The 10,193-nt window shown below is 37.0% G+C and overlaps 1 long non-coding RNA gene across 1 annotated transcript; it reads left to right on the plus strand.

The window, feature by feature from the left end:
* Positions 1 to 8,057: 8,057 nt before the first annotated feature.
* LOC145008097 (uncharacterized) lies at positions 8,058 to 8,801 on the plus strand. Its single transcript, XR_013663269.1, has 2 exons — positions 8,058 to 8,285; positions 8,544 to 8,801. It is a non-coding gene; the product is annotated as an uncharacterized LOC145008097 (long non-coding RNA).
* Positions 8,802 to 10,193: the final 1,392 nt, after the last annotated feature.

Consider the following 10,193-nt stretch of genomic DNA (forward strand, 5'->3'; position numbering starts at 1 on the left):
CGACTCGACGAGTAGAACCAGGGACCCAGGACAATGGTTTGCTAGGGACTCGGCGAGTGGTGATCCACTCGGCGAGTCGGGTCAACTGAAAGTTGACCCTAGCATTGGCTTAGAGCTAAACCAGGGGTAAAATGGTCATTTTACCTAAAGGACAGTTAGCAGTGTTTGATTGAGTATGTTGTGGGAATTGCAGCCGGAGGACTCCCGGAGCAGCAGCAGTCAGTTAGTTCCCGATCAGTTCAGCAGCTACTTTGAGGTGAGTTACCTTCCAGTAGCAGTGGGTCTAAAGCCACAATGCCGACCCACCAGTAGGAGATGTACGATAGATGATTGTCTTTGTGATATCATCTAAGTTTGTTACTACCTGATATGTTATATGCTAGCATGATATGTTGTATGTGATAGTAGTAGAGTTTGGTTGTTAGGACCAAAGGGTAGTCAGACACCCCAGATACGTCTGACAGTATGTGATGATATGTTTGCATGCTGGCTTGTTATGTTATATGTGATCGTAGTGGTAGGGGGTGAAATAGTCCCCGAGGATCGGTTGTTAGGACCGATGGGTAGTCAGCACCCCAGAATGGCTTGACATGGGTAGGTCAGCACCCCAGAATGGCTTGACACGGGTAAGACGGCACCCCAGAATGGCCGTACCGGGTAGTCAGGCACCCCAGAATAGCCTGGCAGTACGTATGTTATGTGTTTGTATGGTATGCGGTACGTTGGGGGAACTCACTAAGCTTTGTGCTTACGTTTACAGTTTTGTTTTCAGGTACCTCTGCATCGAAGGGGAAGGAGCCGGCGCGGTAGCGGCACGTCATACACACACTCTTCGGTTTCCGCATTTATGAGATTTACTGGGATTGTACTCTGATATTTTGATGTGATGTATGGTTTGACTTTCTAGAACATGGTTGCGATGTGTTATGGTGTGAACAAACAATGTTTTTATTTATTAATGTTTTTCTAAAGTAATACCTTAAAAATGAAATTTTTCGAACGTAAAAATTGGGTCGTTACAAATCAAATGACCGATTATTAAAGACATACCATCAAATCCTTTGACAGTAGCATCCCTCTGAGTAGATATCGAAGACTGTCCACCATCCATCGATAATCAAATTCAGGATCTAAGAAGATTTACAAGATTTAAACAACCGTTAATGAAAGGATAAGAACAAATAATAAAATTCAGAATCTAAGAATGATGAATGACAACTTTCACAAAATACACAAAATAAAATAATCAGATAGTGTACTAGTTGAGAATCAATTAAAAGCATAAAGATGATAATTGATTTAAGAGCAAACTGGACTATAAAGTATAAATTGATAATAAAAACTGAGAATCATATAGTATACTAGTTGAGAACATATAATAAAAATCAGATAGCATACTAGTTAATAATATGTAGAATCTAGTGAGGGGGTTTAATATCCCTTTGGTAAAGAGAATCAAAACATGAAAACTACATAACACAAAAAAAGGTGAATTCACAAACTTACAAAAAACAATATAAAAACCATTTTTTCCATTTACAAAAAACAATATTGTTGTAATTAACAAAAGATAAGGTTCATCTATCTATGGGTTTACAAAAGGAAGACTGTGAAATTCTTAGCAATTCTTCGTTCATCTTAATATTCAGAATCTGTCATAATGATACAATAAGCTCTATTTATAAATTTTGATGAAAAAATGATCAATAACTACTTGTGGGACAACGCATACAAGCCCAAGATGTCACTATCTGGTCCAGATTCTAACAAAAGATAAGGTTCATGTATATATGGGTTTACAAAAGGAAGGCTGTGAAATTCTTAGCAATCCTTCGTTAATCTTAATCTTCACGATCTTTCATAATGATACAATAAGCTCTATTTATAAATTTTGATCAAAAATGATCAAGAACTGCTTGTGGGACAACACATACAAGCCTCAGATGTCACTATCTGGTGTATGAGTTTACAAAATAACGAACAATCAATTGGGGATTTATAGGCCTGGGGGTGGGGAGAAATACGATCACGTGAACAAATCAAACATCAACATCGTAAACGAAATTGAAAATAACGAAACGGAAAAAACAAAATTTACCTGATGCTTGTGTGAGTGTGTGCGACACCGGGAGAAACACCGACTGGAAGCAGCGAGTCGAAGTAGTGATCAGGAATTTAAGGAGAAATAACCAATCACCCCAAAAATCATAACTGATCCCGCTCAATTCTCTATCAGTTCATAAATTGGGCGGGTATATCTTCTGATGTTTGCCGCCTATTGACCTCAATCGACTATTACACATGTAACACACAACCGATCCCCCCAAAAATCATAACGAATCCCGCTTCATTACCTAAATCGTCCAGTATAATGTTCTAGGGTTTACCGCCTCTAACCATCAATTACTTTGATACCCTTTTAATCCATTATTTATAATTCAATTAATTAGTTACATGTGTCAAATGCTAATTGGTCTTCACTTGATGCCCTAGTTTTCTATTTTCCAAAGAACCTAATTCTCTCTCTCTCTCTCTCTCTCTCTCTATATATATATATATATATATATATATATATATATATATATATATATATATATATATATATATATATATATATATATATATATATATATATATATATATAGCGGTTCGGGGAAAATAAGAACCGGAATCACTTATGACGGTTCCAATTCTGGAACCGATGGTTCCAAGGCGGTTCTGGTTTCGAAAGCGGGTACCCGGTTCCAAAAGCGGATACCCAGTTTTAAAAGCAGGTACCCAGTTTCGTTGCTCATTCCTACCTATAATTGTCAAAATTATGTAATTTTGGTCTAAAAATATTTTGTGATAATCAAAGGACCTTATTGCTTCATTTTAGAATTTAGGTTTCTTTTTAATAGATATTAGAGATAATAGTTTTTTGGGTTCAAAATTAAAGTGTGTTGCTATTTTGGGTTAACAAATAATCATACGTTTAGCGCATGCAGAGAGCGTCGTGGTGCAAGAAGTTCTAATATGTATAAATATGTTTTCTGTTGCTTTGCAAATGAACATATTTTATTCTATTTTAAATTGTTAAAAAATAATTTGTCAAATTTAAAATATTTTACTATTCATTAATACTTTAAGTTGAATATATTTAAATGTATCTTCTAGTCGTCAACTGATCATTCATTAATATTCTAACAAGATAAATTTAAAGATTGTGTTATAAGTATCATCACTCACATAAATAGTCATATGAGGAGGGTATACAAATATTATTACACTCACATGAAGAGGAAATGATACACGACAATGGGTGCGTATAGAAATTGCCTAAATTTAATTTTACATGAAATGATTACATTTTACTACTTCAAAGATAACTTTGGGCACTAACGGACTATCACTATGTAGTGACTTTATGACCATATATCTAATTATCTCATCCTTGGTCTAACCTTAAAGGACAAGACTTTTAAACTCTAAAAATTATGGTTTCATATCAAATACAACCACACAAAAATAGTGAAAGACCAACTAAAAATTGTGTTGTGGTGTAATGGCATATGGGATTAGCCCGTACAAAACAGCTACATAACAACATTTTAAAGGGTTAACCAACACGGTAATCCCATATGTTTCTTCAACAATCTTGGTCAACTATGTACTCGGCATAGCGACATAGTAGATCAATAAACTATTCATGCAAGTACCTGCATGAACCCTTGAGAAACACGGAAAAGCACTAGTATTGCACGGTTATAAAATTAGTATAAAGTAAGCATAGTCAAAATGGAAGAAAAATGATAAAGTTGAGTAATTTAATTTGAAAAAAAAAAAGTAATTCACACTAATCAACCAAGAAAAATATTCAAGTATTGAAACGATCCAAAAATACGACCCAAAAATTTCGTTTTTCAATATAACCAAAACCATAATCTGAGTGTCATATCATAAAACCATACGTGATGTATCCCAAACATAATAAAAACACTGTGCGGAAAACTGTATCATACTATGTCAAATCAAAACAAACTAAATCAATTCCCAGGATAAAAGCTAAAGTTGTGGTGTGCGCGATGCTATCACCCCGAGCTCTTCCCTTTGCTTGCGGAAGTACCTGAAACCAAAACTGAAACTGTAAGCACGAAGCTTAGTGAGCTCCCCCAAGCTACCACATACCATACAATATATAAATAAGCACATACTGGCCTTGCCCACTGCATCAGACCGAAGTCTGGAACTAGTTGCATCGGACCGAAGTCCGGAACTGACTGGGACCTTGTCCCCTGCATCGGACCAAAGTCCGGAACTAACTGCATCGGACCGAAGTCCGGAACTGACTGGGACCTTGTCCCCTGCATCGGACCGAAGTCCGGGACTAACTGCATCGGACCGAAGTCCAGAACTGACTGGGCATAGCATAGCATAGCAAAAACATATTTCAAATAGCATAACACACATGATCATAACTCATATACTGCATACTACGTCAGGTCGTAGCCCATAACACTTACCACATAAATCCTGTCTGAGCCACGAAGGCATCAAACAAACTAACAACTGCATCGGACCAAAGTCCGGAAACTACTGCTACTAAACGGGCCGATATTGTGGCCTTAGACCCGTTTCTACTGGAAGGAAACTCACCTCGTAAACTGGCTGTTGAGTGTATGACTCTGGAATCTAACTGCTGCTGCTCCGGTATCTCCCTGGCTACAAGTCCATAAACACACTCAATCAAATACTAAACATTGCACTTGGGTAAAATGACTCTTTTACCCTTGGTCACAGACAACTCTCATTTGACCTGACTCGCCGAGTCTCTACTCTCACACCTCAACCCTACTCGCTGCTACTCGTCGAGTATGGCATCGACTCGACGAGTACCCTCTCGATCCAAGAACTCAGACAATCTTCATCCGACTCGCTGAGTCATATGAACAACTCGACGAGTTGTTCTTGAACTTAAGAATATTGCCTTGGACTCGCCGAGTTGTATGAACAACTCCCCGAGTCCCTCCATTGCTGAGTCTACCCTCAACTCGCTGAGTCCACCCTACTACTCACTGGACCCACACGACAGACACCGCTCAAAAGGAAGGAATCGGGGACTCGCGACTCGACTCACCGAGTCACCGCCATGCAACTATTCTACACTCGTTTCTGCTCGAATCCAAAACATACAAATGATAGATCTGAGTCTAATAAGCTGGTTTACCACGTAAAGTTTCCAACTTTACGTGCACAAACACAAGAACAAGGGAATAAAGGCTAAAAGATGCATAAAAGGGGTAGATCTAGGGCTAATATGCAAAATAGCTCCAAAAAGGCAATAGATCTGGGCTCTACAACTCCCAAATATACATATCTAAAGATATCTCGGCATAAGAAGGCTTCCATATCAACACAAAGCTTGAGAAAGGCATCAACTAGATCTAAAAAGGGCTTTTAAGCATAAAAGGGAAAGAAATAAGAAGAATACCTTAAAGAGCTCTTGCTTTCCCTTGAATCTCTGCTCTACACTCCTTCTCTTTGCTCCTTTCTTCTTCTCCTTCTTCAAGCCTTCACAAACATATAAAAAAATCACTCACAACACTCAAGAACGAAGTTAGGGTTTTCTCACAGCTTCTCAGGGTGAAGGAGGCGAGAATGAGGGCCATAAGGTGGCTTAAATAGTGGGCAACCCGGGGATTTAGGGTTTTTCCCAGACGGACACACTCGCCGAGTCCGGAATATGGACTCGCCGAGTCTCCAGCTAACACGTGCTTGAAATCCCGACCCTACTCGGCGAGTCAGGCTATGAACTCGCCGAGTCCCTCTTGCAAAACTTCAAAACAAATATCAAGGAATTAACATACCGGAAACGGGTCGTTACAAGTATAGTCGTTTTTATGTATATAACTCATTACTTTTATTAAGAATAACATAGCATAAAACTATAAAAACATCGTGAAGCTTTATAAAAAATTGTTACAAATATGGGTAAGTAATTTTTTAAACATGATTAAAAGGGTAAAATTGGGACGAACCGGTAAAATAAAAAATTTGCACAGTATTCATAACAAACTTTAATATTTGTCAAATTCGAATGAAATTTCAAATATAAACTAAAAGTTTAAAATTGGAATATAATTATATATCTTTTTATAACATTTTTTTTCTTTAGTTGGCAATTAAATACAATTACAATAGTTGTTGGAATCCTAAGTTTTGGGGTCCAAACAATCTAATTTATGGAAAGATTAGTTTATGGCAAGTTGGTCATAAGTTTACTAGTCTAATACAAGTTGGTATGTTAGGCTATATATACGTGTCCATAATCGAGTTTATGATTATGAGAACAAATTGTAAAAACATTGGTTTTGAGTGATTTTCCAATTAATCAAAGATTTATTTTGGTTATTTGTTTTGCATTCTTGTTTTCAAAACTTTAATTGGTATAAGAGCTTAGGTTGAGAAGTTGTGAGATCGATTTGTACCTGTTGACGAGTCAGGTCAACATGACAGATACATGGGGAGAAGGAGAAGCTCTGGTGAGAGTGAAGGAGGTTGGGACAACCTCAGTTTCGTGTCCGGTGCTCACATCCACTAACTACACTGTGTGGGCAATGCGTATGAAGGCTGTCTTACGCATCCACAAAGCCTGGACTGTGATTGATCCAGGAACCGATGTCAATGAAGAAAAGGACTGCCTTGCCATGGGTTTGCTATATCAAGCCCTACCGGAAAACCTCATAATGCAGATTGGAGATCAGGATTCGGCCAAGAAATTATGGGATGCGATTAGAGCACGTAATGTGGGCGCAGATAGAGTCAAAGAAGCGAGATTACAAACCTTGATGTCGGAATTCGATCGCCTGAAGATGCTCGAGTCAGAAACAATCGATAGCTTTGCCGGAAAGCTGTCCGGAATCGCGTCTACATCGTTGGCATTAGGAGAAACGATTGAGGAATCAAAATTGGTGAAGAAATTCCTCAAATCATTACCCAGAAACTTCATTCATATCGTTGCATCTCTTGAACAGGTACTAGATTTAAAATCGGTAGGGTTTGAAGACATAGTGGGTCGATTGAAGGCATATGAAGAAAGAATAAGGGAAGTCGATGCTGGAGAAGGACAATCGAGGGTTCTATTTGCCGAAAAATCGACTGGAGATGGAGGTGGGTCGTCGACTGGTGGGGGTAACTCATTGGGAACGAAGGGAAACTAGAAAGGATCGAATATGTCTAATAAAGCAAATGAGCTTAATGGGACTAATGGGTCGAGTGGATCCGGGTCTGGAGCGTCACATGGGTCAGGCGGGCCCAAAGGGAATAATAGGGTTTCTCAAAGCAATCGGCCCAATAAACTGTCCAATTCTAATTCTGATTGCAAAAATTGTAATTGTTGTTGTGGCAAGAATCGGAAAAATAGGGAAAAAGATCGATCTAAGGTGATTTGTTTTCGGTGTGACAAACTGGGTCACTTTGCTTCTGAATGTCCGGAACGACTCCAAAAATTACAAGACGGTGATTTTTCGGAACGTGACGAAAGTGACGAATCCATTTTTTAAATACGGATCGGGTTGAAGAATTCTCTATAAGGACTTAGAGATTCGGGGGTGATTGTTGGAATTCTAAGTCTTGGGGTCCAAGCAATCTAATTTATGGAAAGATTAGTTTATGGTAAGTTGATCATAAGTTTCCTAGTCTAATACAAGTTGGTATGTTAGGCTATATATACGTGTCCATAATCGAGTTTATGATTATGAAAACAGATTGTAAAAATATTGGTTTTGAGTGATTTTCCAATTAATCAAAAAGTTATTTTGATTATTTGTTTTGCATTCTTGTTTTCAAAACTTTAATAGTATCCTTCCTAAAAACATGTGTCCAATAAGAAATCACATACAACAAAACCTTAGGCAGCTAAATATATATATACCCTTATAAATAAATCATCATCACTTCTTTCTGTGGCTCAAATGTTAATACATAAAATTGTGGCCAAATTACGAAACTAGTAAAGAAGGGATGAGTCGTCCATGTTTATTAGAAAATTACAAGTATACCCTCTTACGGAGGCCAAGCCCATATCCCGTTATTTTCTAAGAAGCCGAAGGACATAACTGGAAATTGCTATGAGCCTATGACTATAAATCCCCGCTATCGAACAAAGGCACACCAAAATTGGGGATCTGAAGAAGATGCTCGGAAAAACAAAGGAGGCTCCGGCGAGAGAGACGGGAGGTTTTCAAAGGGTGGTTGCCCCTCTCTTGCCACCTCATAATCGGATCTGATCCGATCATGTTGAGCCGGTGAGTTTGTCCCCTTTTTCTCCAAAAAACCAACAGCCCTTCATAACAATAAAACAATAATAATAAATATATATAGAAAAGGTTCTTTTTTTTTTTTCATAATCATAGCTCTACATTTTTTGAAACGAGGAGAATTGTAGGCAATGACATTGGATAAAAAATGTGGTGTACAAATTACTTCCCATATTTTGTGTGTTTATATCTGTAACTGCGATGGTATTTTGAGATGGCGATGATATTTGATTTCTGTATGGATAGTTATCCGGGCATCATTAATCGGGCACAGGGTGAAACTCGGCCCGTATCTTGGCGGGGCAACCCGGATGGCATGTTTAATTAAGGAAAGAAATGCTTACGTGCAACCGGTGTTGCAGCCATGGCGGTGTTCGACCCCTTTGTTTGACTTCAACTTACAGATCTGAGCCTAATTCTCTTCACATGATTTCTCAAATGCTTTAATTTTGTAATTCATTATGTTTTAAATTACGCCTTTTCAATAAAATTTTATTTTGCATACATCTTGAAAGATTAAAGTGCATGCAACACTATATCATCTATATTTATACATGCATTTTAACAGTCAGTTTTTAGGGGTTTACTTTGTATGATATAAATAAAGTTGAAAAATACAAATTTATAGTAAAAGTTGTAAAAATGGTTATGAAGTTGATAATAGTTAAGATAGTTTGATAACATGTGAGGAAATGTTTTTTTTTTTTTTTTTTGCACTCAAAATATCGTACTATAGTTAAATTTCTGCTTCTCATTACAATGTAGGTATCTTTGTAATGCTTTAAAGTTCTAAAATTCTGTAAAAATACATCAAAATGGTATTTTAGATTTTTTTTATAGTAAAGGAATTTGTCAACTTAAATAAATTTATTATAAGACTAATTGTATAACGGTATAATATGGCGAGCATAAATTGTTATGGATCGGCTTTGCACTTGTTGGATATGTGTTGATATGTTGATCAAATGTGAAGAAATTGAAAGCGAATTTTGTGTTTGTTGTTGTGTTTAGTATCATTTTGGATTCATTATAGTCCATTAAGGACTCGTCCATTCCGATCATTTTTGTTGCTTGACCTCCTTTGAAGAAAAATACTTCCAAAGTTTTTTAACATCCATTGGTAATAAATAGATGCAAGTAATACAAGTCCAAATGTAAATGCATTAAAAAGATAACTTGCCTTTTGTTCCTGAAGAGAATGTCATTTCACGCCATATAGATAAACCACAACAATGAATAAGTAAGAGACAAAATCAACCTTTTCTGATTTTTACCTAAATTACCCTCATCAAGCATTCCTAGCAAAAGTCGAGCAAGAAAAGGGAAGACACTTGAAGATTTTTGACCATTTCAACATCCACCTCCAAAGCAGCACATAAAAATCCTAGGAGAAGAAAAGATATGCATGATAACTCCATATTTTTGTTGTCGAACAACAACAATCATATCAAACGATCAACTAAACCTAAAACCCCATAAAATTCCACAAACAAAACAATCATGTAAATATAATTCAAGTGATAATATTGATTAAAAGTTGAAAAAACATCATAATAGTGATCCGAAGAAATAATTCATTAGTTTTGGGGCCATTAAGATGGTTTTGGTTCTAGAGAAATTGTAGCTTTGATGTCACCATTGAAAATTCTACCCTCTCTCAAAAATCTCACAAAAAATGTGAAAAGAGTTTGAGGAACATCATCAAGAATAATGGGTGTATGAGATTTAGGCCATAAAATCTCTTGAAGCAGATATTTGAAGTACCATATTGGGATTACAAGAGAACTTGAAATTGAGCTTAAAATCCACAGGTGAGTGCAAGTAAGGAATAGTGGGATCAAGGCAACAAAGACGATGACAATGGAGTTGGCTAACTGTGTAGTGTTTAGGGATTCC

The sequence above is a fragment of the Lactuca saligna genome, chromosome 8, assembly GCF_052625555.1.
Source record: "Lactuca saligna cultivar CGN05327 chromosome 8, ASM5262555v1, whole genome shotgun sequence".
NCBI lineage: Eukaryota > Viridiplantae > Streptophyta > Magnoliopsida > Asterales > Asteraceae > Lactuca > Lactuca saligna.